A 26,954-nucleotide genomic window follows, 5' to 3' on the forward strand; every position below is an offset into this window, starting at 1 on the left:
TTGGAGGTGAGCCGTTAGCAGTGGTGGATGTGGGGAAGTGAGATGGCGGATTTTTGAGAGCTGATGATCTGGACGTGTGTCCATCAGAGACAGTACATTTGTAAGACTGGATGTCATGAACTGATATATATATAATATAACTTTTGAACAATATTAATTCAAATACATTGTTTGTTCTCATCAAAATCTTTCTTTTGCTAACTGTGCCTATCAGTAGCTAGTGCCTTCAGTAGTATGAATCTTTTATTTAGTTGGCAGTAGTGGCGCTCGCTGTATTGCAGTAGTTCGAGTAACGAAGATTTTTGTGAGGTAAGTGATTTGTGAAACGTACAGGTTAATGTTAGTCAGGGCCTTCCTTTTGTAGGGATTTTTGAAAGTCAGATTGCGTTGCGCTAAAAATATTGTGTGTCAGTTTAAGCACGGTCATGTATAATTGTGCCTTCGCGATAGGCCATTGCTCACGCAGGCATCTAGAGCTTCACGTCTTCAATGGCCTGGCAATCTTCAAACGTGGACAGTAGCTGACTGGCAGAACGTGCTCTGACGACCAGGGTTTTTCCCTATTTTCAAATGACACATATCGTCGAGTGCTCCAAGGCCAAATGAAGCAATACATCCTGAATGCGTGCGAGATTACGTGCTAGCCGGAGGTGGATGTGTGATTTTTTTAGGGTTTTCTTCAAATCATTCATTCGGCACTCTCACTGAGATGACGACTAACGTAAATAAACAAGTTTATTTAAACATTCTGAGTGATAGAGTGTGGCCTTTCAGTCAACATCTGCATGAGGAGTGTGGTATTGACAACGCTATTTTTCGAGACGACATCACCAAAGTTCATCGGGCTGGAAGAACATGTGAGCGGTTTTCTGGACACTCCACCAATCTATTACGACTGGCCTGCGAAATCACCTGGCTTGAACTACAAAGAAAATTTGTGGGACATCTATGTCTACGTCTACATACATACTCAGCAATCCACCATACGGTGCGTGGCGGAGGGGACCTCGTACCACAACAACTAGCATCTTCTCTCCTTGTTCCACTCCCAAACAGAACGAGGGAAAAATGACTGCCTATATGACTCTGTACGAGCCCTGATGTCTCTTATCTTGTCTTTGTGGTCTTTCCCCGAAATGTAAGTTGGCGACAGTAAAATTGTACTGCAGTCAGCCTCAGTAGCGATTCACGAAAAGAACGCCTCCTTTCCTTTAGAGACACCCACCCGAGTTCCTGAAGCATTTCCGTAACACTCGCATGAAGATCAAACCTACCAGGAATAAATCTAGCAGCCCGCCTCTGAATTGCTTCTATGTCCTCCCTCAATCCGACCTGATAGCGATCCCAAACGCTCGATCAATACTCAAGAGTAGGTCGTATTAGTGTTTTATAAGCGGTCTCCTTTACAGATGAACCACATCTTTCCAAAATTCTATCAATGCCATTAGATGCTTGTCTCATTTCATATCGCTCTGCAATGTTAAGCCCAAATATTTAATCGACGTGACTGTGTCAAGCACTACACTACTAATGGAGTATTCAAACATTACAGGATTCTTTTTCCTAATCATCTACATTAATTTACATTTATCTATATTATAGTTAGCTGCCATTCTTTACACCAATGACAAATCCTGTTCAAGTCATCTTGTATCCCCCTACAGTCACTCAATGACGACACCTTCCCGTACACAACAGGATCATCAGCAAACAGCCGCACATTGCTATCCACCCTATCCAAAAGATCAATTATGGAGATAGAAAACAACAGCGGACCTACCACACTTCCCTGGGGCACTCCAGATGATACCCTAACCTCCGATGAACACACACCATCGGGGACAACGTACTGGGTTCTATTACTTAAGAAGTCTTCGACTCACTCACGTACTTGGGAACCAATCCCATATGCTCGTACCTTAGTTAGGAGTCTGCAGTGGGGCACCGAGTCAAACGCTTTCCGGAAGTCAAAGAATATGGCACCCGTCTGATAGCCTTCATCCATGGTTCGCAAGATATAATGTGGAAAAAGGGCGAGTTGCGTCTCAAGGAAATTCATTATATTCCAACTGAGAATGTGTTCCAGAATCATGTTGGAACAGCGAGTAAAACACCGACATTTGCTGGAATTGCGCGATGGATGCGACATTTCTGCACAGTATTGTGGACTCACAGCCTAAGCGAATCCAGGTAGTTGTTAAGTCCAGAGGCAGAATTACACTGTATTAAACGATGCTTCTAATGATTTCCCTAGGGCTGACTAATTTTGGTCCAGAGAGTTTACAGTTTGTGAAGTTACTAATACAAGGTTCACTCCAAAAGAAATGAACAATACATTATTTCAAGACTCCAGTTTCTGATGTTTTATAGATGATGTATGGCGACGACGCTGTTGAAGGCAATACAATTAGTCGTTGGACAAGCAGATTGTCTGATGAGAGTGGGCACGCTGGTACTCGGGGCCTTCCGCGCATCCCCTCTAGACCTGTTCTCCATAATTCATGTCTGAAAATTATTACTGAAAGAGCATCTGTACGTTTCCACCGTTCGGTAGCGTGAATGACTTTCATACATGGAGTACACGCTGCGTCGCAATTGCGCAGTTTCTAGACGTTTTCTCCAGAGGACGGCAGCAACAGCGCCAGTGGTAACCAGTAGCAACAACATCCAATAGCTCCACCGAACATTTAATGGAAGCTGAGACATTTCAATAGAAAACCTAAGAAGCATGTATCAAAAAAGGAAAATTTCAAATAGAACAAGTCAGCAACTACAGGGATGGCGAGGTATTTAGGCAAACAATAACTGGAACTTTATAGAATATTTAGCAAGAGAAACAATTAGAAAAAGTAGAAGCATGATGAAAATTTCTATGTTCAGGCTACCTCATTGCATATTAACTAACAATGTGTACAAAACTTCTACAGCCCTTCCAAGATTTCAGTAAATTGTTTGGATACTCTAACAGATAAATCAGGAACATAAATTAACAGTAATAAAGAAGGAAGATAATTCAGATGTAATGCCACATGTCTATAAAATTAGATGTACGTACAACGCCGCTAATGTAACGTTACAAATTATTTTTAAGATTTTTGCCAAAGAAGAGAATCCTCAGAATGGGGTCGAAAATGTAATCATTTCCAACGAGCGGCGGACAGACTAAACTTCTCTGGGCAGACTCTAGAATATTAACAAGTACCATCAGGTCATTAGATTTTAATAATGGAAGGAAGCAACATCATTTTGAAATCGGATATAGCACAATTCGTGAACTAAATCATAAAAACGAGAAGGAGTCTGAACTACAATTTCAACCAGGGTTCATTTTTTTTTAGAAATATATAGACTCTTACCCATCTGATAATGATTGCCCCCGATTTCTAGCTCATATTCTGGTTACACAGCGTCACAAAAATCGATGTGTCGTAATTTGCTGGATTCGTGGAAATATTTACGTTTTATAGTGTTTGAATATTACGTTTTAGATGAAGCCGCGGAATTATACCGATTGCTGTTTAAGAGATAGCGGTTTTCCAAGAATTTGTGGCGAGTGACAACTTTGAAAATCGTAGCAGTCAGTCTGTAATGAGAATAAAGTCCTTTGCTCATTTTCAAGGTACGACCTTGCTCTATTTGCATATGGATATTCATTATTTTCTGTTTTTCATCGCTATGGTTTCAAACGCGAGACACTACGATTGATATTGCCGTTGTAGTTGCTTTTTGCGGCGCAGAAAGTACGAGTGCAAAGTTTCAACTTTTGTTGGTTACGTTGTATCTCATTACTAATGAATATTCTCCACGTTCCTCAGTTAAGAGTTTGTACAGTAATGTTATTAGTAGCTGCAGTACATAAGAGACTGTAGTGGAGTTAATTTGTCATAGCGGCACGCCACCACTGTTGCAAAGCTCGATAAGTGCCTATTCATCAGCGAAGAATGGCAGCTTCATAGTCGTGTTCCAATATAGTATTATCACGTTAATTTGCTGTTGGGAGTAGAGAGATATTACATGCGATATTGTTACTGAACGCTCGATATACAAGCAGCTCTCAGTACTCGTAAATGAACAACGAAATGCTTTGTACTTTTTAACAGTAAATGAAAAATCAATTACATCGGATAAATTTTGTGGGAAAGAATCTGAATGAAATAAAAGATACCTTAATCGCTTACACTAATGGCTGAAATCTCGCTGCTGCTCCTGCAGTCATCAGCTTGTACCAGCAACGGTACTGTTGCTATGTCAAGACAGTGGGCTCTTTGTGGATAACTGTTTTCAAATTCGTGTACATGTACAGCTAAATTCTTCCACACTTTTCTGGTAACACTTCTCAGAGCCGAGAGAGACAGCTGTACAGTACCATTGACACTAAAGTTCTTGTTCTCATTTTTAACTTAATCTTGATAAATGTTCACGTAAGTACAATGGCACTGAACTCTCAGAGCGCCAAAGGGAACAACACAAGCTTAACTTCCATGTCCGCTAAACGCAATACGCTTTCCAAAAGGGCGTTCTTGTGACCAGGAGTACAGTCATGTGTGGTCCAGTAGGTCAGTTCTGGTAAATTCCTCATAAGATGTGGCACTGGATGGTAGATGTATGTTACTATTCTCAGCTACTCAGTTATTGAATCCTTTATCCATTTCATAGATGATTTTCGTGATACTTAATCTATCATCATGTGATATGGAGCTTAGTTTAAAATAACCGCAGATCTGTTTGGTAATTTTTCTAGAACCCTCCAAAACTACTCTTCGTAGTACCTGGCAATAATCTCAGAATGATTATCTGCACCTCCTTTTTGCCGGATAAAACAAAACGAAGGATTTAGCATGACCTCTTCTCTCATCCAAATGTGACACATTATAATCTATTTTATAGAATAGGGCGGTGTTTGAATTCCTACATTTCAGCCAGTCAACACTTGAATGCTTCCTTGGTGGTAACTGTTTGTATCTTCTGATACATAACGCATTTTTCCTGCCATTTTAACTTTCTGGAATGATTTAGTTCACACCAGGTCTCGTCGGTGTAATAAAGAGGCCATACAGCATTTCGCAAGTGTCTTATTTCCCGCAAGAAGTCGTCTCATTTTCCTGCTACTAAGCTACTTTTTATCAACCCACGTTTTATGTTGAACTTTTTTGTGTGACAAGCAGAATTTTCGAATTCTACGCCAAAGAGTTGTTTCACACATATCAAGAATGTCATCTACAGCAGTGTTCAACTTTTTCAATACGGCTGCTACGGGTGGAAACCCCTTTTCCGCAAAGAAGTCGTAGATTTTCTTTCCCACGACTCTCTGTGTAAACTCGTCCAATACAAAATTTTTGTCGCTTGCTAGAATCTTTTTTTGGTGAAACAGGACATGAAGTTTTCCTTCTCTCAAAATTCGTTTCACTGTGATTTCATTTACTGGGTGTGATTCGGAACTGCTCATGCCCTGTTCCTTGTCGGCCCCAAAGTAAACACGAACAGTCATGGCCATAGACACCTTTCAACGTCGTAAATGATTCATGATTTCACACAATGACAAGTCAACTAATTATGTCACGAGGACTGTCTCACCCGAGTATACGACAACCAATGGGAGCAAGATTATTTCCTATCTGACTGGACACCCCGATGTAAATACAGCTGCAATGAGCAATGGAGTGGTAATTCTATTCCAGAGTTTCGGTGTAGTAGCATACGCGAGCATGGAGCGCGTAAAGACGCATTTATAGTAAATTAAAAGTGTTGTTGTATTAGCACTTTATGTAGATATATGTGCATAAAACATAATATCTGAGGAAAGCTACAACAGAGCATGCATTTAAACTTTTAGTCTTGTTAATGTGCATCACCACCAAGCGAACTGCTGGAATCAACGTCAGAGACGAGACTATCGTCAGGAGTGCCCAAGGGAAGTGTGGTAGGACCGCTCTATATACGTAAGTGATCCAATGGACACGGTGAGGACCACTTTGCGGCTGTTTGCTGAGGATGCTGTCGTTGAGTGAGTGTAGGAGGACACAAGGTGACTTACACAAAATTTGGTGTAATTATGGTGAATGGCCGATAGCTCAAAATTTTGGAATATGTATATTACTGCAGACGAGTAGGAAAAACAATCCAGTAAGATTCAAATACACTATTAGGAATGTGCTGCTGCTCGCAGTCACAGCGCTGAAACAACTAGGCGTATCGTTGCAAAGCGATATGAAACGGAAGAAGCGTTTATAGACTGCAGTAGGGAACGCGAACAATCAACTTCGGTTTATTGTGAAAGTTTTACGAAACTGTGAGTCATCCGCAAAGAAGACCACTTATAGAACACCAGTGCGTCCGACTGTGGGAATCCCCAACAGGTCGGAATGAAGGAAGACGTCGAAGCAGACCAGAGGCAGAACGCTAGATTTGATACCGGTCGATTGGAAGAACTTGCAATATTACGGTGTTGTTTTGGGAACTCAATTCGAAATCCTTGGAGGGAATTATTTTTGAGGAACACTGATGACCAAATTTAGGGAACTGACATTTGAAGCTGACTACAGAATGGTTCTAGTGCCGCCAATGTACAATTCTCGTAAAGACCACAAAGATGAAGTAAGAGAAATTAGAGGTCGTACTGATGCATATACTTAGTCGATTTTCCGTCGCTCCGTTTGCCAGTGGAACTGGAAAGGTAATGATTAGTAGTGTACAAGGTACTCCCCGCCACGCGCCGTACGATGGTATGTGAAGTATATACGTAGATGTAAAAGTACATATATATCCACCATTATTCGTATGAAAAGACTGGTTGTAACCTTAAACTGTGCAAAGGAAATTTTTCTCCTAATTACGGTCAGACTTTCATGACTCCTCAAAGTTGACACTCTTGAAAAAATGTTCGGAAGAGCACTATTTCTCGTAAACATTACCATGTACGTTGCCCGCTTTTCAACTTAAATGTAGTAATCATAAACCAAATAAAAGTAGACATTTCCACAGTTTTGGCTGGGTACAACATATCAATGTTCGTCATGCAATGGAAGCAGAAGATGAAACTCAAGGGACAATCATTACGAAATGGGTAGTAAGCTGAAATACACTGCTGCACAAAACATAAGGACGAGATAGTAAAAGTAACTTAACAAATTAATTACTGCCGGCCGGGGTGGACGGGCGTTTCTAGGCGCTACAGTCTGGAACAGCGCGACCGCTACGGTCGCAGATTCGCATCCTGCGTCGGGCATGGGTGTGTGTGATGTCCTTAGGTTGGTTAGGTTTAAGTAGTTCTAAGTTCTAGGGGACTGATGACCTCAGAAGTTAAGTCCCATAGTGGTCAGAGCCATTTGAACCAAAATTAATTATTCTGTGGAAATGAAAGGAAGTGTGAGAGTATTTGTCAGCGTTCTTCCAGTTGTGTACAGTGAAATGACCACATAAAACAGGAAGTGGGAAAAACAGACACCAGCCTAAGATCCATCGGAAGAACCTTAACGAAATATAGCTTATTCACTAAATGTTCAAATGTGTGTGGGATCTTATGGGACTTAACTGGTAAGGTCATCAGTCCCTAAGCTTACACACTACTTAACCTATATTATCCTAAGGACAAACACACACACCCATGCTCGAGGGAGGACTCGAACCTCCGCCGGGACAAGCCGCACAGTCCATGTCAGCAGCGCCTTAGATATCCACTAAAGAAATGGCTTATATGGCGCTTGTTCGCCAGATTCTTGGGTACTGTTCGTCTATCTGGGATCACTATCAAATGGCTCTGAGCACTACGGGACTTAACATCTACGGTCATCAGTTCCTTTAGAACTTAGAACTACTTAAACCTAACTAACCTAAGGACATCACACAACACCCAGTCATCACGAGGCAGAGAAAATCCCTGACCCCGCCGGGAATCGAACTCGGGAACCCGGGCGCGGGAAGCGAGAACGCTACCGCACGACCACGAGCTACGGACGGGACCCCTATCAGGTAGGACTGATAGAGGAGATAGAGAAGAGCGAATGAAGAGCGGCGCGTTTCGTCACGGGGTCGTTTAGCAGCGAGAGAGCGTTACAGAGATGGTAAACAAAATCCTCTCTGGTCTAAGGCGCTGCAGTCATGGACTGTGCGGCTGGTCCCGGCGGAGGTTCGAGTCCTCCCTCGGGCATGGGTGTGTGTGTGTGTTTGTCCTTAGGATCATTTAGATTAAGTAGTGTGTAAGCTTAGGGACTGATGACCTTAGCAGTTAAGCCCCATAAGATTTCACACACCTAAAACCCCAGACTCCTCTCCAAGACGTTACAAGAGAGGCGTTGTGCATCACGGAGAGATTTACTATTGAAATTTCTGGACAGCATTTTTCAGGAGAAGTCGGTCAACATATTAGCTCCCCTCACGTGCGCCTCACGCCGGCCGAAGTGGCCGAGCGGTTCTAGGCGCTACAGTCTGAACCCGCGCGACTGCTACGGTCGCAGGTTCAAATCCTGCCTCGGGCATGGATGTGTGCGATGTCCTTAGGTTAGTTAGGTTTAAGTAGTATAAGTTGTAGGGGACTGATGACCTCAGAAGTTAAGTCCCGTAGTGCTCAGAGCAATTTGAACCAACGTCTCGTGTATTGATCACGAGGAGAAAATTCGAGAATTTAGAGGCTTGCTGACAATCATTCTTCCCACGCACCATTCGCGAGTGGACCACACACCAATAGGTGGCTTGCGGAGTATGTCGTAGATATAGATGTAGATGTACATAAAGTACGACATCACATGATCTGATATCAATCTGACTATAAGACCGAATGGGGCTGGCATCATAACACGAAGGAGCTGAAAGAACAGGAAACGAGAGTGTGTGTTAATCTGTTAGCAGTTGCGGCGCAATGTGGTGGCGTTAGTAATTACAAACACGGACCGGAGAAAACATTTGGATGACAGCACACGCTGAAGAGTATTCGGTAGTCTGGTAGAAGGTCGGCATGTGAGAAGTGTAGATCAGAAGTTTGGTACGGTTCACATCACTGCTTTTCACGCATGGGGAAAGTTCCGAACCGCGGGCACCACTACATGAAGGAAAGGAGGTGGTCGACTACGGACAACTACAGCAGCAAGTGACCAGTAGATATTACAACACGTAAGAAGGGACCAACAGCAAATACTTTTAACTGCAACTATATTTATCATGACTGCAAGACGAGCAGTCTTACGCTCCACAGCGGAACAGCTGCATGTGTGTGGTTTCTTTACCCAAACACCAGAGCACTGTGTTCCGTTGACACCTGCGCATCAGTAGCACCGTTTGCGATGCTGTAACAGCATAGGGGCTGCAGTACAGAGGAGTCAGGTTGCGAGTTCTTCTCGAATGAGAGCAAATTACCCTCGGACGGGAAGAAACGTTGTCGAACATGATCGTTTTGAGAGTCCACGTATTACAGTACAGGGAAGCGTAAACTTGCAAGTTCGTGCTGACCTCCAAATCTTCGAACACGGTGCGCTCACTGGTAAACAGTATAATGACTCTGTAGTCCTCCTCCATGTGCCAGTTTTCAGGGATGCATTCGGGCCTAACTTCATCTTTACGTATGACAACGCACGATCGAATCAAAGAGCACAGCTTGGAACGAGAGAATATTCGGAGGTTTGACTGGTCTGCCCGTTCCCCGGACTTAGATATCATGGAGTACGTATGAGATGTGTTGTGGAGACGTGGTGCAGCAAGTATACATGTACTAACATCATCCAACAGTTGTCAATCAGTTTGTGGAATGGAACTCCCTGCCATAAGAAGTCGTTACCAACCTTGTAGGCAGCATGGGGACACGTTGCAGAGGATATCTTGCTATCTGTGGTGGTCACACCCTATTAAGAACGATGTCTTGCCTTTTGTCATGACTGAGAGCCATGAAAAAATGCAATGATTTCATTGTAATTATTGTCTTTGAATTAAAGTATATCTTGTCGTGTGATTGAGTAGTTCTTTTAATTATCTTCTGTACTATAATCTAGCAGTTCCTTATATGTATGGTCCCAGTTCCAAAGAGATATGTTAGTTGACAGTGAAACCTCACGCAAAAGTTTGTTTCGTCCTTAATGTTCGCACACGAGTGCGTAATTTGTACTCAGAACTGTTGGGAAACTCGTCGTTGATGCTACCAGTTTTATTATACTGGCTAATATATTCACCAGTTTTAAAGCTCTGATTACACTTCATCAGCGCAGTGAGAGATGCAGGACTGAAAGAGAAGGGGAACCAAGGAGATTCCGTACCATAGAAACTACTCCCAGCAGTCCTAAACGTAGTTTACATATCCTTAAACTGCGAACACGACGGAAGAATATGTATTCGTCGAACGTACGTGAACTACCTCAGCTTTCTGATGATGCACCATTGTTGAATGAGAGTTGTCTCATTTAAGAAAGTCAGACCGCTCCCACCAACAGGTACAACTTGTGTAGAATGTTGATGGCTTGTAGTACAGTTATTTGCTTTATATCCTAATTTTCTCTCATACTTTATCGAGAAGTTACTGATTTTGTATGTGGAATGCTATGGAATTTTCTGTTTCTGTTCTGGAATGCTTTGTGTAATGTGCGATTGCAAAGAATTAAAATAAAAGCGCTCAAAACTGTTACATTAAATACATCTGTTTAAAAATGAAAACAAAATACATTGGTAATAATTATTCTTACCTTCAAGATAAAAATCATTGTCATACAATTACTCTGCGGTAGGTATTTATGAGAACGATCGTTTATATTAATGAAGAAATGCAACGAATACTCCGGACGTTCTTGTATTACATCACGTTAAGATCTCGAATCGTATAATAAAATTCGTCTCTAGAGACGCAAGTGGCGTTATTGTCAGCGTCATAACAGTGAATGAAAGGAACATAAGAGTAGATAAAATTTACTCGTGGTATGAATTTAAAAAATGCCTTCAGTCACAATTTTTTCCGTGTTTTATTCAGTACACGATGCATTTCGGACCCTGTGGGTCCATCTGCAGGTGTAATTCGTCTTAATACATGCTTTATTTCTTCTCTTGCATGAGATGAAATGCCTATTCCTGCATATTGATATTAGATTATGAATTTCGTAAGACAGACGCGGAAAATATGTGAGAAAACAGTGATCGGCCGCTGTGGCCGTGCGGTTGTAGGCGCTTCAGTCTGGAACCGCATGACCGCTACGGTCGCAGGTTCGAATCCTGCCTCGGGCATGGAAGTATGTGATGTCCTTAGGTTATTTAGGGTTACGTAGTTCTAAGTTCTAGGGGACTGATGACCACAGATGTTAAGTCCCATAGTGCTCAGAGCCATTTGAACCATTTTGAGAAACAGTGGAAAAGATGAATAGTGTAAACCTAACAGCAAACCTTTTCGTGAGAGGAATATGCAACTGATCTAATTCTAGAGAACAAATAAGGCACGTAATTACACCTGAAGATTGACCCATGGGGTCCGAAATTCATCGCGTACTGAATAAAAAACGGAAAAAATTGAGACTGAAGGCTTTTTTTACTTCATACGTCGAGTGTAGTGTGTACATTCACGTTTGAAGCCGCAAAATATGGATAAAATTTAATTTAATTTTTGATATACAGCAGGCAAAGCAGTTCAGAACACGTGAAACACCAAAATAGAATTTTCAGAATAACGTAAAGATCTTGAAGTCCTCCTAAGGGGTATACTTAAGTGACAAAACCATCTACACATGGCATGAATTGAACAAGTCGTCGGAAGTCCTCCGCAGAGTTACTGAGCCTTGCTTCCTCTACAGCTGACCATAATGGCGGAAGTGTTGCCCATGCAGGATTTTCTCCACGAACTGACCTCTCGATTATGACCCATAAATGTTCGAAGGGATTCATGTCGGGTGATTTGGTGGCCAAATCATTCGCTGGAACTGATCAGAATATTGTTGATAGCAATCGCGGACTATTGTGGGCCGATGGCATGGCGCATTGTCGTCAATTGTCAACCATCGGTGGTTAAGTGAAGGCCGTCGGCCACTGCGTTGTCCATGGGGAGAGGTAATGCCTGAAATTTGGTGTTCTCAGCACACACTTGAGCTGTGGGTTTCGGAATATTGATATCCCATCCCCCGATCCCCAACCACCAAGCGTTCAAAATCTATTAATTCCCATCGTGACGTCATAATCACATCGGAAACCTTTTCGCATGAATCACCTGAGGACAAATGACAGTTCCACCGGTGAACTTCCCTTTTGTGCCTTATGTACGCGATACTACCGTCATCTGTATACGAGCATATCGTTATTCGAAGACGTTTGTTACTTCAATGTGCAACTTACCTGAAGAATCACGATCTTATGCTACTGATGGCGTAATAAATAGATTACTCATTAGCTTTCTCCTCTTTGTAAGCACTATATTAATTAAAATTAGAATATCTCAATTCTTACATGATGTATTGATTGATAAGAGCCAAGGGAGCCTTGAATAGCAATTTGATACAGGGTGAAATAGGCTGAGAAAAGTTCATTATCTGGAGATTCTTTAATACATCAAATGCATATAAATTGGGATGTAACTTACTAGAGTGAGTTATTTCTTATTTAATAAATTCGAAAATATAATTTTAATTAATTTTTGTTGTGTCTGACTAGCGTATAACTGAACAATGTCTGCTCGTAGACTGTATCATTTAACGTTTGCTGCAAAAAAGAATACGTCAGGCCACTTCATATTTAAAACCGAAAGGAGTTTAACGCTAGAGTTCACTGCCCAGTCGATATAATGGCGTCAGACTTGTAAGTCGCAGTAATATTTATAATATGCGAAAGTGGACAACTAACTCTACTTACTGCTACAACTGAAAAAGACACTATCGAGCCTAGATGACACCACAGCTCACCACAATGTTGATGTTCACAAATGTCATCAGAGATATGGGTCATTATTTGTGCCTATAAATACCACTGAAACGAGTAATGCGATAGTATTATGTTGGGCTACCATGTTGGTTAGGCATGTTTATTAACACATTAGAAATTTAGTCAGTTGTGTGAACCAAACAAATATCTGCATTTTTCATTGCATGAAACATCCACTTGGCAACTTTCCTCCAATCAGACTGCACCAACACACATAAAAACCACGTCGTCAATATCTTCAGTAAGTACAAAGAACAAGCACTGCGTGATTCTTAGGGAAAATATATAAATGTTTTGAAAAATTTAATAACAGAGTGATTATTAAAACAATATTAATTTTTGATGCTTTCGCACTACAATTTTTCTTTTGTAAACCTACAACATTCATAGTGGTGTTACATTCCGAAAATACTCTGTGCACTTCTCTTTTTATGTCCCCTAATTCAGTTGCTCTAAACTGTCAAACATACATATTCATATTTCGTCTTGAGAACCCCTTTGCAATTAATAGTATTTTAAGACTCTAGTATAACTGTGAAACCTGAAGCCATTTTAGTCAGTGCTCAAACTCTCTGTGCCATATTTCTGGTAATTTACAACACACTGTAGTTTTGAGTTATCTCTTTCTTGTACATAAAGATGACCTTAAGAGCCTTGTGTTTACCTTCGTTACACACCAATGTATCTCCAAATACAGTAATAAATATATTACCTCATCTTTTGGTACTTGATGTTCTATCAAAAGTTAAGATCTGTTCATTACATGAGATTATCCCAGAAAGGATTTCATTTAAGACTGATAAACAGGAAATGTAATTAGTGCACACATAAACAGTCTGAGTCATTTAGGCGCTTTGCTTCAAATATTTAAGTAGCCGGTTAAGACATCGTCACTATTTTTTGGCGCAGATAAATTTTAAGAAACTTATCTTTTAATTACATAATCCCTTGTTATCACTATGTTTAACCAACTTCTCTTTTACAAATGGAGACTTCCGCTGTATCAGAGGGCAAAGAGAAAACTTCATCCGCATTTTACTCTTCGGAAACCGACCACTGTGATAGAAATTGTTACATTTATAACTCAGGATTTACCTGCTTTTACAACTAAGTCCTTCGGAACAACTTACCAAGACAATTCAATCATTTGTGCGCCATATGTGAGAATTCATAATATGTGTTGTCCCGAACATACCGCACGTAGTTTTCATCGATATGTTAGGAAAATTTACCATGCGCCGATCTGCCTATAACCAAAGATGCTATTACATAAGAACATTGAAATGGCATGTTTCAATTACTATCATCTAGACGTTCAGGACACAGTACTAATTTACACGTGCCATGCGACTGCTCTCTGACAGTAAAAATAGTTATTTTTTATTTGTACGTTCACTTTGTGCCGGAGGTACTGCTTTCAATGTTTTACCTTCATGATTTGTATATCAAATGTGTGGCGTTTCAAACCAGTATTACATTAGAAGAATTACGCACTAAGTTACGTCGTGGAGTTCTTTCAATAACGAGAGTTACTGGTATTAGAAAATGACTGCCTGAAGATAACGGTCTAATATTCAGTTCCAACTTGCACAATTATACGGTTACAAAAGTTCCTAGATTCCCCAAAACAAAAGAATGATGAAATCCATACGGCCGACTAAAATCGAAATTAACTAAAGCTTTGCTAGAAACATACTGTCAGCAAACAGGAAATGATTCATTGCACTTTCTGAGATACCACATCACTACACTAGTGACGTTTAAGTTGCTTAACGGTGGAAAATGGAACAGAATGCACGACATTTACCGGTGTTAGCAAACAGAAGAATTACTGGGTCTCATTCCTGTTTTCGGAAATTCTTGTTTCGCTGTTGACCTACCGGAGCGGCTGATTTGCTAATCCGTAAGATTTGCAGCAGTCGACTAAGTTGCTATCTTCAGCGCCTGCTATTAGTCCTCCTCCTTCTCCTCCCCCTCCGTCCTATCTCCCGAGGAACAAAGCCCCCATAATGTGTTTGTTGCAAGACGGATGGGAAACATAAACGCGACCACAGGTCGTTTACCTGAGTAAACAATGCACGCGAAGGCACTTAGCCGTGCGAGCGTGTGTATGCGTGCGTTGTGGTGGACTGGGAGGGGGACGAAGGGGTAGAAAGAGGGGTGGAGCGTGAACTGAACGTGTGGGTGATCCACACGTTTACTTCACGCTCAGTGACAGTCCTGTTGATTTCAGATACGAACGTTCTTGAGGGTTTCGTTGTTTATTTTAAAATATATGTTATAACACAAAGGACGTAAAGACGTGGGCTGCGATCAAGCATTGATTGAAATCAATGGGGACAGTTAAAAAGTTGTGCCTGACCGGGATTCGAATCCGTGTCTCCTTCTTATTAGGCAGATGTTCTGACCACTGGCCATCTGGACACAGTGGACATTGCAGATGCACGGAGGGCACTGCATGTGCACGGAGGACTTTGCAGATGTACGGGCTGCCCTATCGCGCATCACATCAGACCCAAATTCTCAACTTATCCACAAATTACCAACGTAGTACCTTGCCCATCACTGGCGGCATTTCGTCCGATTCCCGTTCGTGATAAGAGCTCTAGCCTTGTAGCCTTGTGGTCCTACGGACCTAGTGAAACTTTTTTTTTTTTTTTTTTTTGCTGTCAACACCTTGCACTTTACAATACTAAATGAAGCTTCTTAAGCATGTTCAATGTAACAACGGCTGCCGCCTGCATTGCAACTGTTCATGATATTTGGCTGCACTCTCTGATGTATCCTGTAGTCTGTTAGTCAATGAAGCAGAGAGATGAAGCTCTATCAAGCGATTTCTCTTTAGTTTCTACATCATCGTTGTGTCTGCTGGACAGGACTTCTGATTCTGAGCCAACGGCAAGAAAATGAGTCATTCGAACTGGCATGTAGCACTGCCCTGATGAAACTACATCCGCATGAAGGTAACAAGAGGCACAGCCTGCTGTAACTGCGAATGAGCGAGATGGCCCACTGGTTCACTTGTTAAAGACACACAAAAAAATTAATACTTATCTCTGGCAATGTACACACTTGACCCAGAAATAAATTAGAATAATTTCAAGCCTACATTCTGTTGTCCGGAGACTTTCCATGGAAATCAGGTGAACTGGAACTAATCTACCTTTCGGACTGTTGGTCTGCGGTAGGGCGAAGTCCTCCAAGAATCCACACTGCACTCACAAGACGGGAGTAAATAAACGATGAACTAGTTTTCGGGAGAACGACGATCCAAATCGTCTGACCATTCAAATTTAGATATTCCGTGATTTCTCTGAATGCCTTAAGAAGGATGCTGCAACGGTTCCTTTCGAAGTTTACGTCTGACAACCTTTTCATCTTTCCTCAGTGCAAGCGTCTTTTGTCCCGGCTTTTATGACCTCGTCGCCGACTGGCCATCATAAACTAATCTTACTTCTTTCGTTTTCAAATAATTGGTACAACGCATCACATGCACCCACGAAATGTGTTTTGACACACACACCACACGCACGCACACACACACACACACACACACACACACACACACACACACACGCAAGCTCTAACGAGTGCGTGTTCCCTGCTTTTTGGGACAATACAGAGTAAAGAAAAAATGCCACTCCTGGAGATCGGCATGTGATTTCTCATCCTACTTCAAAACAAAAGTTTGTCTAGCAAAACCTTATCCCGCCAATGGTTTTAATACAAATGCGATTTAAAAGTCGAGTCCCTGGCAACGTTGTAACCGCGTGCAGCGTTGCTAAAGAATAGTTGCTCCATTGGCTCAATGAGACGAGTCGGAAGGATATGCAAACTCGTCGATGTTCGAGTCGCGTTCACGGCAAACTTTTTTTTTTTCAGTGAAAGCATCAAACTGCGTTCAATTTATTCGTTCGCATTGCGGTATTCTATTTACTTCTGTTACCGGTATTTAATCATTTAGACACAACATTTTCTTACACTCATAAACGATCGCTTTCTTTCGTCCATGCATAAACAAACTCAACTGAAAATAACAGTTGATGCAGTAACATCGTGGTGTATCAAATGAGGTACAAAAAACACAATGGGTAGGCTGCACTAGACTGCACATTACGTTACGTACAATATTTTCATTATGCATGTTTAGCGTCTAGGCTTATCTTTGCAGAGCCGGTACGTACACGTACAAGCAACGTTCATTTTAGGCAAGATATCCAAAGTGACCACCTTGCATTTGCAAGCACTTCGCCATCCACTGGATCATACTTCGCTGGCCCCTGTGAAACACTCCTGCATCCACAATTGTCGAAGCTGCTAGCCCGCGAGCTCTTAGGTCGTGTAAGTCTGTAAACTTGTTCCCCCAAACAAAAATCTAATGTATTAAAGTCCGGGAAACGTAGAGGGACCTCCGCAACCACTCCATATCCCTGGAAACGCTTCCACATTTTTCGGCTGCTAGCGAACCCCAAGTGGAACTTTTTGTAATGCGGCAGGCAAGGAATTGCTAAGAAACGTAGGATACAGGGGTGTAGTCAACTTTTCCGGCAATAGGTAAGGACTCCAAAGCACTCCTCCCTCGATTTCAGGCCACAGGTTTATACCAAAGCCACCCTCAAACCCACGTGCACTGGTGACATGTGGGATGTGTTCCGACCAGAAAATGACTGCTGTGGGGCTAGGTTTGTTAGTCCATATTACTCATAAAGGTTAGTCACTTTCAACATGGTGCAAAAGCAATTCACAAAACTGTACTCGTCAGATACGATCTTCTTGCTGCTGGTTTTGAGTTAACGTGTAATGATATGGATGCAGTTTTTCAATGTGCAACGCTTCAACAACCACTCTTCGAGATATCTGGAAGCGCTTTGCAATATCACAAGTAGTTCACCTAGTTGATTGATGAACGGTTTCAAGACTCGCTTCCTCTATTTGTGGAGTACGTCAAGTCCTTGGACAACTACTGTACATTACTTGTGGACAAAGAGTACCGGTTTCCCGAAGGCGTTCCTGCAGTCGAAGAAAAATATTCTTATCGTGCCGCATACGAACGAGCAGCAGAAGCAACTTGGTTATCTGATGCACGTAGGACCAAAAGCGTATTGACATATTTATCGTCTGTGTACTGCATCGGGAAGCCGCTCCACATGTACTTGTACGTGCCTGGTTAGGGAACACATGCTTGAAGTTTAATGGATTCTACTGTCATGTGATAGGCTATTGTAATTTGACAACAGATGTCCTGCTTATAAATGACATGAAATAGGGAACTGGAATCAAAAAAATAAAAATGATACCAGGCGAGGATTCGAATCGTAGCTCTATGGTGGATATGTTTTTATTAAATCGCAAGGGTAGAGCGTTAACCAGTTTTTTTAATCGCCACAAAACATCATTCTGTTTACATGTTCACATATCATTTCAAGGGAAGGACGTCTCACAACGCTTTTAATTAAACTTGTGACAGAGTTTTTAGTCATCTGCCGGAAATTTCATTATCCTTCTTCGGAGAATTACAACAACACTTGATTAGGAACAAAAGAAAATAATAAAACTGCCTTTATGTTACAGTTTACAGAATGAGCTGAATTACTTTTTTTGCTGCATGTAAGCTGTCCGATATAACAATATGCCCTACTGACGTAAAACTAATACTGCAATGAAGTAGGCTGGCCGGGTGGCCGAGCGGTTCTACGCACTACAGTCTGGAACCGCGCGACGGCTGCGATCGCAGGTTCGAATCCTGCCTCGGGCTTCGATGTATATGATGTCCTTAGGTTAGGTAGGTTTAAGTAGTTCTAACTTCTAGCGGACTTATTACCTCAGAGGTTCAGTCCCATAGTGCTCAGAGCCATTTGAACCATTTGTAATGAAGTAATATACTTTGGAAAGTTAAACATACGCCATAAACTGAAAAACACAATAAAATTATATTAAAAGAAATACTTCTCTAACTTTACTTCAAATTTAATGAATATCATTCACCAATTATAGCATATCCTGTTACACATATAACAGTTAAGTAAAGTTAAACCCCAGTGACGAGCACTTCATTGTCATACCAAAATTAGCATTTCTATGTTCCTTGAAAGCTATATAAACTTAACACTATTCTCACATGATATGAAGAAAGAAACACACAGCATAATGGAGAATTTGATTTCCAATCGACGCGCTGCTCTTTTATCCGGGTATGTCATCATGTATGCATATGGTATTACCCTATTCTTATCTTAAGTTCATTCTTTCATCCCATCGACAATTTAACTTCTACTGTGGACGTTGTGGCTATACGGGGATTCTAGGAACGCACTCCATAGGAAGTTAGAGAAATGTTGTCGGTTTCATCGGATTGCTCACGGTCTTCAGATGTCGTTCATGTAAAAAGGTCCGAGAGTCCATCACATTCAACGGACCATCTCTGAATAAATAGAGCAGGCTGTGGCTAAGCCATGTCTCCGCAATATCCTTTCTTTCAGGAGTGCTAGTTCTGCAAGGTTCGCAGGAGAGCTTCTGTTAAGTTTGGAAGGTAGGAGACGAGGTACTGGCAGAAGTAAAGCTGTGAGGAGGGGGCGTGAGTCGTGCTTGGGTAGCTCAGTTGGTAGAGCACATGCCCGCGAAAGGCAAAGGTCCCGAGTTCGAGTCTCGGTCCGGCACACAGTTTTAATCTGCCATGAAGTTTCAAATAGAGCACTGTCTGGCCTCGAAGCCACGTTACTGCATTCATTTTAGTATTTGGATAGCGTGTCCCATCCGGGAATAATACAACGCCCGGGTCAATGTTGTGGTGTCCCATTCGAAGAAAGAAAGCGAGCATTTGTGTCGCCAAATGCCATATTCTACCGATGGGTCACATATGAGGCGGTGTTCTTCGCTTTTTCTTCTTGACAATTGAACTGCTCACATATACCTACACACCAGATCTGCCACATAGTGGTATTGCGATGATAACTCTGGCTTCTCAGAGACAATATCAGACTATTTGAGATCGCCTCTACGTTTAATAGAAAGATCTGGGAGATACAGAAGTCCTGTCATGGTGGTAAGTTCTTATGGGACCAAGCTGCTGAGGTTACCGGTCCCTAGGCTTACTTACTACTTAATCTAACTTAAACTAACTTACGCTAAGGACAACACACAAACCCATGCCCGAGAGAGGACTCGAACTTCCGGCGGGGTGGAGCGGCACGAACCGTGGCAAGGGGACCCTACACCGCGCGGCTGCCACGCACAACATTCCCGTCATGACTGGCATGGGTGCATTCAGGTTACGATGACAATAGAGCTACTTGAATGAGTAATTGTGGCATTATCATCTTCAGTGTTACACTCTAATTATAAGCTATTTAGGTATACAGAAAGTAATACTACCATAATAAATATTCAAAAAGTGAAAGTTAAAAAAATAAATTTTAAAATTAGAATCATTTCCAAGGTCTGAAACCTCAACAACGGCAGTGACTGCGTTATGCTGACCCGATACCCAACCATGCAGAGTCCACAAGAGGTCAGTTGTCGGAGAATGACATGGCGGCTGGTCGACAAACGCATGGTCTTCAGTGGCTGATCGCCAAATTTAGTTTAGCTTGATAACCCAGGGCCAGCTAGGTCATTTTCAACAATTCCTAGCCAAATATTGATAGAAAACCGTTGTTCGTCATATGAGCCAAGCTTGGCATTAATATATTCATCGCTACCGACGTTTCCCAGCAGTCGAAAATACCGTTGCGATTGAAAGAAGCTCCTCCGAAAATATTTTTCGATTGAAAGATGCTTCATCCTGGAGCAACATAAAGTGTAGGAAGCACAGCGGATCAAAACTGCGTTTAATATACTGACAAAACTGAACACTGCGTTCGAAGTGTTTTTGTCTCATGTCTTGCACACGTTGTGTTGGAGTGTAAATGCTGCTCCACCATCACACTCTACGAGGCGTTATTGTAAGTGTGAGGTTCACGATCACAGGCTGAGTTGATAGTATGTTTGCCAGAAAACGTCGACAGTGAACAGGAACATCAAACGGAACGAGTAGTTACTTTGGTTTTCCTAGCGTTGGAAATGGAGTGTTCTTTGCCTTTTTGCTACGAGATTTAGCTGTGGAACACAGCAGACGCAACCTGTTGCAAGAAACTAATCATTTTCAAGTGATTGTGTTCACGCAGATATTTTATAAGGAAACCGATGTTTCAAATTAATGCAGAATGTGGCCCAAAATGTTACACGGAAGGGAAAAACACGTGCATTATTACTGCAAAGAGCACAAGTCCTTCATTATTACTGGAAAGAGCATAAGACCTCCCGTACGTAACATTGCAATACTTAAAAGAACAAAAATCATAAAAAAGAGGAATATCATTATTCCCAGAATTCACAAGCTTCTACTGAAATTAATGCTGATATTCACCAATGAAGGTTATCATATTCCCACACTGACTTTGGAATACTGCAACATTGCGAGTTAACATAAATAAGTTCAGTAATCAAGAAATAAGTGTCAAACGTAAACTTGGCTTGCTACCCGAGGAAACTTCCAATGAACGTTCAGCTAGCTTTTTCTGGTTGTCAAAGCTAAATGATTAAAAATAATGGTTAAAATGGCTCTGAGCACTATGGGACTCAACTTCTGAGGTCATCAGTCCCCTAGAACTTAAAACTACTTAAACCTAACTAACCTAAGGACATCACACACATCTATGCCCGAGGCAGGATTCGAACCTGCGACCGTAGCGGTCGCGCGGTTCCAGACTGTAGCGCCTAGAACCGCTCGGCCACTCTGGCCGGCTAAATGACTCAAAGACGGATTATATATGACATGCGATTTTACCACATAATGGCACAAACTACCACAAATGTGATACGAATTTTGCTCAGATACCGAAGTAAATGATTAATACACAAAAAACAGTAAGTATATGCACAGAAAAATAAAAGGAAAATGTCACTGCAGAAAGTACAAAAATTTCTAACATATGTAATTGGCAAGTGATTGAAATAAATGGGAAAAAGCAATCGTTAACACGTAGATTTTGCATCGAGGTGACCAAAGCCATGGAATAGCAAATTCACGTACACATATGGCGAAAATACGATGTACAGTCATGAACAAAACGAGAGAGACCCCTCGCCTTTTCGTTATGCTGATCCGCAAGGCTTTAAAGTCTGCTACATAGCGTAACAGGCAAGGCGACGAAGTGCTACCAACATACTATGCACAGGCGTGAAATTGACACACTATCTGAACTTTTTTAGACTGTTTTCATAATTTGTAAGACTATTTTAATGCTGATCAGTGTGTTAAACACAACACGTAAATATAAGACAGAAATGAAAGAAGAAACGCTAATTGGTATGAACTGTACCAATAAAATTGAATTTCAACTTATCGAGATAACATAACAGTTTTAGTAAGACAAAGAACCCCAGATCGTTACGAATTAGCAAAATATTATCCGCATTCGGCCGCGAAACGGTTTGTGTCAACGTTCAGACGAGTCACACTGGATTACCGTTGCTGACCTACGATGAAAGTGTGCAAATTTAGCAATGGGTGAAGATTCATAACGAAATTCAGTTAAAAATCATTCAGTGCCACTCTTAAGTCAATCCCATTATTGACAGAAGCGGAAAAAGTAGGCAGTAACATGTATGATATTCTACAAGAGTGTCAATATGACATCCACAGGGCGCCAGTACAGAGTAAAGGTAGCGATAAAACGTATTGGGGGCGCGAGAATTTCTTAAAATTGCTTTACTGATATTCTACCTGCCTCCATCGAGATTAAAACCGAAAAAAAACCAGACCTTACTTTCACTACGCTAGCAGACAAACCAGGCAAACAGCCCTCTATTATTACCCCAGACATGAATAAGCCGGCAATTTCGCAATGAGAATGGCATAATGATTTGCAGTTTCTGTTGCATACAGCTTTCTGGACTCAAAAACAATAATTTTCTACCTTTATGTCACCGCTTATGTGACAAGCCGGCAATTTCGCAATTAGAATGGCATAATGATCTGCAGTTTCTGTTGCATACAGCTTTCTGGACTCAAAAACAATAATTTTCTACCTTTATGTCACCGCTTATGTGACAATCATTCGGGATGTTTATCGAAATAACAAAATACTGTTATTAGCGAGTAAATTTAGTAGGATAGTTCTGCACCACCCCAGGAAATAAACGACTACATAGCCGCCAAACGTATTCTACACTGTTTCTAATTCTCCACTAGAGTCGCCACAGCCAGAAAACGTTCCCGAAGTGTTTCTTAAGCTAGCTAGCAATGGGATTGTTCGCACTTCTAAAACGCGGTGGCATTAATACTGGGATGTGAATTACCACGTATATAGGCAAATGGATTGTATTTGCATTCCTGTAAACGTGATTTGGATCGAAAGCGTAGCTACGATTAATATGCTGATGTATCGACCGCAACTAGAGCATTTCGAATAAAGAGTAGGCGCTGTTATTTATGCGGCCCTCATCTTCAGTAACTGTCGGAGCTGTTTTCGTTGTTAACATTTCGTCACCTAAACCGGTAAAAACCCTACTAGTCTCTCTTTCTTGACCGTCTATCGGTCTACTCAACCCTTAAAACCCATTTACCTCGAGAACGGGTAGACATAATAAGCGGAAATGTATCGCACTTCTTGCGGTAACCGGTCCCTTGGTGGTGTAAAAAAGTGAGCTTCTATGTCAAAGCAGTGTAATGATACGGCCGTTTATGTCAAGAAAATTTACGCGAAAAGTCAAAAAATGGCTTAAAGAACAATGCAACCAAACGGCTTAGGTCATCAGTCCCCTAGACCTAGCTAGCCTAAGGACATCACAGACATCTATGCTCGAGGTAAGATTCCAACCTGCGACTGAAACAGCCGTGCGGTTCGTTACTGAAGCGCCTGGAACCGCTCGGCCACCGCAACCGGCGAAACCTATTCACCTCATGCATAATGATAATACATACTGTCTAGTGAGCATAAACTGTATACGCCAGCAACTCAGATCATTTAATCACGGAACATTTAGGGAGCTACATACAAACTTTGTTCGAAGTCGTCTGCAATATCCATTTATAAACACCCTAGGAACGTCGCATGCGATATCCACTTCTGAAGACGCTGGCAGACACTGCAGTACCATAACAAGTAGATAAGAATTTCTTGTTATTGGTCCATGCATGACACTTTATATCAGTATCAATTTAACCCGCCTAGGTGTTTGTATATGGCTGAAAATAATGAACAAGAAGTAAATAAACAGGAAACAACTTCGATGTTCAAATCAAATGTAACTCATATGTCGCAATTACAACATAATTTCGTTGTTACATCTACATGACTACATCTACAGCATTTCTTTGCAATCCAGACTTACGTGCCTGGCAGAAGGTTCGGACTATTTCTCTACCGTCCCACTCATTAACACCGTGCAGGAAAATGGACCACTTAAATCTTTTCTTACGAGCCTTGAATTACATTATTACTATGGTTTCTTCTTGTGTAAGTTTCCGAGGAAATAATGTTTTGGCATTCAGAACAGATGTTGGTGATTGAAATTTCGTGAAAAGATCTCGCGGCAACGAAAAACCCTTTTGTTTTCGTGAATGTTACCCCAACTCGATTATCAAATCTGGGACTCTCTCTCCCCTATTTCGTGACATTACAAATCGTGCTACCGTTCCTTGGACGTTTTTGCGTGTACAGTCAATCACGTCTGTCAAGGATGTTATAGCAGTGGACGGACAAACGTAGTGTAGGCAGTGTTTTCATTTGGTCTGTTGCGTATTCTTAGTGTGCGGCCAATAAAACTCAGTCTTTCGTTTGCCTTCACCACAAAAGTATGTTTTCGATCGTTCCAGTTTAAGTTTTACTGGGCACTGACATGAACTGACAGTGTTTCGACTTGTGTTTTGTCATGTAACCGAAAGTTAATTATTGTTGATGGACGCAGCTTTCGTGTTTAATGTATTTCTCATTCAACAGAGTACACTCCTCGTACACCACACATAACTGTTTAAAAGTGTTAAATTGTTACTGAAGTTACCAAGTTGCAGAGGTCATCTAAACTTGCCGTTTTGAAACAAAGGAAAATATTATAACGAAATATAGCAACTAAGAAGCGGAGTATCCAAATAAACAAACATTTTCGGTTCAAGTAGTTGCAGTAGGTCTACTCACAGTAACGTAAATTAGGAGCAAAGGCCATTAGTAGATCGTTATCAGGAAAACCAGCCTTCATAATGCAAAGTGTCATAAGAAGAAAGAAAGTTTCCAAACATGTCAATGAGTAGTCGAGGAAAGGGGACGCATTCTGTCTACTGAATCGCAACGCACGCCACTTAAGAGGGAAAACGCCAAGTGTCATACCCCGAGCTTGCTGAAACTTCGCTCGGTGAAAGAGGGGACAAAATATCTGCTTACACGCTACCGCTTCTGAGAAAACGATGGTCAAAGTTTTCCATGCGCTGTTGCTAAAGTGTAGATACCTCTTAGCGCGCTACGGTCGCAGGTTCGAATCCTGCCTCGGGCATGGATGTGTGTGATGTCCTTAGGTTAGTTAGGTTTAATTAGTTCTAAGTTCTAGGGGACTGATGACCACAGATGTTAAGTCCCATAGTGCTCAGAGCCATTTGAACCATTTGAACCTCTTAGCGGCTAAGGATTCAACTGAAGCGGTGGCTCTGCGGCTACCATCGCGACTTCAGAACTTTGCGCTGCGAGTTCGAAAGCCGGTTTTTCCTCCCCTCCCCCCCACCCCCCAACCCCCACCATCACTCACTGAATTATCTACGAATGTTTATTCCAATTTATGTTGAAACAATGTTGTCGTTATTCGTCAGTTAATTTATTGTGTAAAGAAAGAAGTTAAAGCGATCACTCTGTCGTAGAAATAATTATAGCCAAGATCGCTTAAATACTGTTTACTGGATAATCGGTTTCAACACACTAAAGGTGCCATCATCGGATCTGAGTATATTAACATTTATAAACCATTTGGATATAACGGTACATGAGGCAGACCAGATGATTTTAGATCAGATTGTCTCATTCGTTTATTTTTTTAAATTCATTAATTACACATAAAGTTAATTGGCGAATAACGACAACATTATTTCAACATAAATTAGAAAAAAACATTCGTAGATAATTCGGATAGAGAGGCAGGAATAAATAATAATAAGAAAACCCAATATGGGTCTCGCTTCACACGCCCGGGTTCGATTCCCGGCGGGGTCAGGGATTTTCCCTGCCTCGTGATGGCTGGGTGTTGTGAGATGTCCTTAGGTTAGTTAGGTTTAAGTAGTTCTAAGTTCTAGGGGACTGATGACCATAGATGTTAAGTCCCATAGTGCTCAGAGCCATTTGAACCCAATATGGTCTCGAACACGGGAATCAAAGTTAAGAAGGAACGACGGTAGCCACTGAGCCACCGCTGCAATTGCGTTCTCAGCTGCAGAAGATATCTACACTATAGCAACAGCGCGTTGATAACTTTGACCGTCGTTTTCTCCGAAATGGTCGAGTGTCTGCAGATAAGTCGAAACACATGTTCGCTTATTTTGTCCTCTCCTTCACTGAGTAAAGTTTCCTAACAATCAGCCTATGACACCTGGCGAGTTCCCCTTGTTAGTCGAGTCGCTTCTTACGCCCGGCGAGAACTATGTATGCCTCAGAGTAAACTGCGCTACTTGGAAACACGGCGAGCGAGGAAAAACACGTTTTCCTTCTCATAAGGCAACCTTCTACAGCTAAAATTCACGAAGTGTTCTTCAGGTTGCCTCAGATATTTCAGAAAAATTACAGATTCTAAGTTGCTCCACTATGTAATGACACGGGTACGGGCTTGCGATCTCTCGTTTATGCCATCGATTTCCGTGTTACACAGACTTGGCCACTGCGTTGTGGCTGCCGTCGTGGAGGAGGCAGTCTTGTTTCCCGCTAGCGCAGTTTCCGCAGCACATATTAACCGCGACGGATCATTCAGTCAACGCTAAATGGCCCATCTGGCTGAGGCAGGCAAGGGCGCTATAATAGCACTCCATGCAGAGGCATCTTCAAATGGCTATACAGCAAGAACTTGGGTCT

The sequence above is a fragment of the Schistocerca piceifrons genome, chromosome 7 (assembly GCF_021461385.2).
Source record: "Schistocerca piceifrons isolate TAMUIC-IGC-003096 chromosome 7, iqSchPice1.1, whole genome shotgun sequence".
Classification (NCBI taxonomy): domain Eukaryota; kingdom Metazoa; phylum Arthropoda; class Insecta; order Orthoptera; family Acrididae; genus Schistocerca; species Schistocerca piceifrons.